The sequence below is a fragment of the Gavialis gangeticus genome, unplaced genomic scaffold (genome assembly GCF_001723915.1).
Source record: "Gavialis gangeticus isolate Ggan-Ray unplaced genomic scaffold, GavGan_comp1, whole genome shotgun sequence".
NCBI lineage: Eukaryota > Metazoa > Chordata > Crocodylia > Gavialidae > Gavialis > Gavialis gangeticus.
In genome coordinates this window covers 41,474,310-41,479,899 of record NW_017729031.1, presented here as the reverse complement: position 1 = coordinate 41,479,899, position 5,590 = coordinate 41,474,310, and positions in this window count along the sequence as shown.

Genomic DNA, 5,590 nt, shown 5'->3' with positions numbered 1-5,590 from the left:
CACATTGGCCCTTTTCCAATCCTCTGGTACCTGGCCAGTGCCCCATGAGTGCTCATAGAGCCATGCCAGGGGCGCTGCTATGACCCCCGCCAATTCCCTCAGCACCCTGGGGTGACGAGCATCTGTACCTACTGGTTTAAACACGTCCAGCCCCTCCAAAAGTTCCCTAACTAGGTTGTCTAATCTGCAAGCCCATGCCACAGTCTTGGGCTGATCCTAGAGAAAGCTGTACCCTTATTTCAGAAAATTCTGTAATGCTAGAGGGGAAAAAGTGGTCGTCCACCAGCCTTTATTTAATCATCATTCTTCTATGAAACCTGTTCCCAGGCCTTTTAGGCACCTTGAAGATGAGGACCAAGTCATGGACGGTGAGGTGATATTCCATGGGGAGGCAGTGGAGGGAGCCCACGATGGCTTTCCTGCGTTGTTACTAGCAAATGTTATGGAAGAGTTGCACTGCTGAATTCGGTCCCAGACGGAGCTTCCTAAATTGTGAAGGCTTTGTGTCCCAGTGTATTGCATTCCTGTAGCCTAATCAATCAGTGACAAAGGCATGAGTAACTTAGGACTGGGCATTGCTTGCCAGGACAGGATGAAAACTCCTGTACAACAACTACAGATGCATGGGTGTCTTCATCAGTCGTAGGATTGTAGGGATGTAGGAGTGGAAGGGACCTCACAAGGACGTCTAGTCCATCCCTTTGCTCAAGGTAGGATCTTTCCTGACTAAACCATCCCGACCAGGATGTCCAACCTCCTCTTGAAAACTTCCAAGGATGGAGATTCTGCAACTTCTCCAGGCAGGCAGCCTGCTCGCATCCTTGACCACCCTCAGAGTCAGAAAGTTCCTTCTAAAATCTAAACTAAATTTCTTCTGCTGTAGTTTGAGGTCACTTTTCCTTGTCCTGTCTTCTTTGACCACAGAGGAAAACCCATCTGCATCCTCTCTGTAATCACCCTTTGTGTATTTGAAGACTGCTATCAAAACCCCCTCAGTCTTCTCTTCTCTAGACTAAATAACGCTAGTTCTTTCAGCCTTTCCTCATAAATCTTGATCCTGAGCCTCTGATGATTTTTGTTGCTTTGCACTGGATTATCTCCAGTTTGTCCACTTTCTTCTTGAAGGATGTAGGGCCCAAAACTGGACATACGACTCCAGGTGAGGCCTGTCCTGAATTGCGTGGAAGAATCACTTTGATTGGCAAACGACACTCCTGTTAGCACAACCCAGGATGTTGCTGGCTTTTTTGGCAAGAAGAGTATTTTGTTGGCTCGTATTCAGCTTCTAGTCCTCTGTAACCCCCAGACCCTTCTCTAGTTGATGCTACAGGTCAAAACAGGCCTTGAATCCACTTAGTACTGTAGCACCAAGACTGCTCTACTGAAGAATTTTTTTTCTCCTCCACTGCAGTGGGGAGTACTGCACTCCTCTGCTCCACCCTCCTCTACTGCAGTGAAGCCTGGACTGACTACCAACACCACATTAAGATCCTTGAGAGCTTTCACCACTGTCGGCGGTGCTTGCGTCGAACCCTGGGGACCAAATGGGAGGACCACCCGACCAGCGCGAGTGTCCTCCATGAAGCTGCGTCCACCAGCATCAAAGCCTTGCTCTTAAGAAATCAACTCTGATGGATGGGTCACTGCATCTGGATGTCCAAGAATCACTTCCCTGGCCAGATTCTCTTCTCCCAGCTCTCCATTGGCCAACGCTCAAAGGGCGGCCAAAGGAAATGGTACAAAGACATGCTCAAGGTCACCCTCAAGCACGGGGCATTGACACCAGTGGCTGGGAGGAGCAAGCTGCTGACCGCTCAGTGTGGCGTCACCTCGTCCACCAAGGCACGCACCACTTCAAGCCCCAATGACTCAATACTGAGGCAGACCGGTGGTGGCGGAGGAAGGAGAAGGAGAGCAACCCAGGACTGCGAATCCCACTCACCCACGCAACAGCATGCCCCCATTGCCGAAGAGGGCTTGCATCCAGAATCAAGGATGCAGGATCGAGGATGTTATCCTCGACTTCAAGGGACCGCCAACAACTGAAGAATGCAGGATTTACGTATGATCGTTACAATCTCCAGCTAAATGGGGCAGAATATTTATTACTAGTAAATCTGAGTAAAACTGCACACCTATTTGATCTCATTTTTATTTTCCATCCCTGCTTCTCTAGTATGACTTCCTCCTAGAGCGAGTCTTCTGATACTATTGGTCTATCTCTTCAACTCTGTAGTCTGCTGGAGCGTGATTCAGACATTCAGTGCTTGAAAATCACTATTGGAGCTGTTTCAGTTGCTTGGGATTGCTCAAATGAATCACAAGGTATTGTTTTTCTTCCCTGATTGGATGAACCTTCAATCACCTTAAGCAGAAGTCCTCCTAGATCTGAAACCCGCTAGTGCCCACAAGTGAAACTTTGAAATACATTTTCCATTAGCATTTGTACCAATAAAGTTCAAACATTCATGGATGGCAAAGGAAGAGACTTGTAAGTGTGACCAAAGGAAATGTTGTTTAAAAATCTGAACAATGTTCCACAGGAAAAACATTTTTGCATCTCTTCTTCTTTATTGGAAATCACACAAGAAACGGGAAGTACGTTGCTGATTTCCCCTCCTCCCCCTCCCCCGCTACCCGCAAATCCTGGGTTGATTTTTGTGGCATTGACAAATGGGAAAATCCTCTTTTGGATTTGCAAACCAAGCACATTGGATCTGGAAATGCTTGAGAGGAAATACATCTGAAGCCACACAGTGTAATTTTTTGTTTTTGGTAGTCATTTCTCTAACCACGGTCAAAACCGCACTTCCGTCTCCCTTTGCTGAAATCCCGACGCATTTGGAAACTGAAAAACCAAATGCATGGAGGGAGAGGAGGGAAAGAAGGATCTTCTTTTGGTAAGTGATTCACTTCAGCCAAGTCGATTTATCTTGCAAAATATGGGGTGACAGCGATAGTGACAGAGATCCACCGCGAGATAGCGTATGCTAAGTGTTTCCATATTTTCATAGGCGAGCAAGCGGTTCTGTGATGGGATCAACTGGTCGCGTAGCAAGAGGCAGCGGGGTGGCAATGTGTTACTATTTTTAACGGTATTTCAGAAATTGGATGTGCTTGTAACTGCATCCGCTGGTGATCATTGCATCAGCTCCTTCTGCAAAGGTTACTCCAGCTGGGTTTAAGCCTTTATTTTAAGCACCCTTTTTTTTTTTTGTATTCAACGCTGCGGCAGGGGAGCTGGGATGGATACTACATTAACTATTTAGTGTCAAATACTGGAGGACTCTCAGGCTTCCTGTACTAAGGGGCACCCGTCACTGGCAGCGCGTGGGGTAATAGGAGTCAGGAACGGGAAAGGACCTGTCAACTTCCATAGCCCCACTGCAGCATGATCTCCAGTCAAATTTAAAAGTGCTAAACATTAAGGATTGCATTCATCCTTTATGAAGGCTACTCAAGAGCCTTCTACAAAAGTAGAGCGACAGACGCCTTTCCTTAGTTTCACCCCATCTCTAGATCTTGTAGTCTCAGGGATCTCTCTAGACCATTCCTTCCCTCTCTTGATGCCTTAACGCCCTTCACGTAATGATCTTGTTTCTACTTGTTCAAGTTATATACAGAGTGTAAGGTCTACACAACAGGAACGGTGGCTTCATTTATGTTTTGATATCGCCTTGTGCATTCAGGTTAGCCCTAGAAACAAATAAAAACAGTAATAAATCAACCCCCCAGCCTTCTAGCACCTGTCATCATTCTTCTTTGTACTCTTTCCTATCTGAGCAGCATCTTTTATATACACAGCATCTTCAAATAGCAGCAAGTACTTTATTTTACATTAAATGACAGGAAAAGCCTATGGAGAAGGTACTATTTGTTCCCAGTTCTGGGTGCAATGCTTTTGCACATATTGTCTAAAATGGCACTGATCCCTTTGGCTGTGCTTCCACCTTGTAAACTCATGCTGAATTTACGGTCTCCTTGTGTGAAACAGATTCCCTGAGCCACTTGCTAAATATAGGTGGAAGTATCCTGCAGCTGCTAGGTGATGATGTAAAAGTGCAGGGACTCCAACCCCAGCTTTGATCAGTAGAGGATCTGAGGAAGTGGAGAAAGCAACATGATCATAGCTTGCAACTCAAATCCATGGGATATGTCTGCAAGCTACCTTGTAAACATTGGACAAAAGGCTTATGGGATGGGCATGGTAGGGGAAAGCTCCATAGGAGAAAATTTTGAGAGGAGAAGAGCAATTGATCCTTGAAATCAAGGCAACAATCAATGGTGTGAAGGCTACTCAACTGAATAAGGCATGTCTTGCAGACCTCTCATAATAACCTCCAGGCTCTGCTCAAATAGCAACTCGCTTGTGGCTCCATCTATTTGAGCCCAGGTCCACACGTGCGTCAGACATGGTTTACGATCAACAGTATCTTTCTAACCCCCTGACTCTCCATCCGGGGGTCTTAGGATCCTTTCAGGGGTGTTGCGCGATGCTATGCCGTGCTAGCATCATTTGGTGTGCAAATTAATTCACAAGATAAACCCAAGGATTTCAAATAAGGGTCCGTAGTGTTAATACACATTCTGACCCACTGTGGTCTTTTTGAGTTCTTTGTAACAGTGAAAGTGTTGTATTGTTTTTCCATACTCAAAAAATGAGTCAAAATTAAGAGCTAGCATTTTCCAAGGGGTGCCTTGAGCCTAAAAAGCTTGAGAACCAGTGGACCAACCAGACCTAACTAGGCCATTACGGGGACCCTGGGGAACCATAGTGCCTCGTGGCAGAAACATGGACTCGGAAACAAACTGGGTGAAGGGATCATACAGTCCCTTTAAATTCACTACTCTTTCAGTTGTCTACATTTTCTTCATTTATTGTGCTTATGCTCTTCACAAGCCTTGAGAGAGAGAGACTTACTGAGCTGAAATACCATGAAATTGTATTGTTAATTTTGATCTTTTAATGGCATTCCCATTCCTGGATGAATGGAAGCACCACGAAAGGTCTATATTCAATATTGATTTCTCCCTGCCGGACCTGGCGGTTCACACTAGGCTAGTGCGAATGGGATGATAAGTGCCAAACCCAAGCCTCCATTCACTAGGTGCCCAAATATACATCCCTCTCTTGGGAGTATAAAGTAAAAAAAAACCCAACACACACACATAAAAGCCCTATGTCAATTGTCCAGTTGTTACAGTTGGCATGCAAAAATGATATAAGGATATGGTCCAGTACTCTGGCTTAATTGGATCCTTGAGATATGATCACAGACAGACATCCAAAGGAAATGGGACTGGTTATCACTTGCAAGACCAAAGCTTTATTCAAGAAGAAGCAAGGAAGAAGACGTCCAGATCTACAGATCATGGAGAACAGTGCCTTTCAAAAGGGTTTAGGGAGCAGAGTTTCAGTTTCACAGTTTCATAGTTGGTCGGGTCAGAAGGGACCTGAGCAGATCATCGAGTCCGACCCCCTGCCATGGCAGGAAAGAGTACGGGGGTCAAACGACCCCAGCAAGGTGTTTATCCAGCCTCCTCTTAAAGCCCCCCAGGGTAGGAGCCAGCACCACTTCTCTTGGAAGTT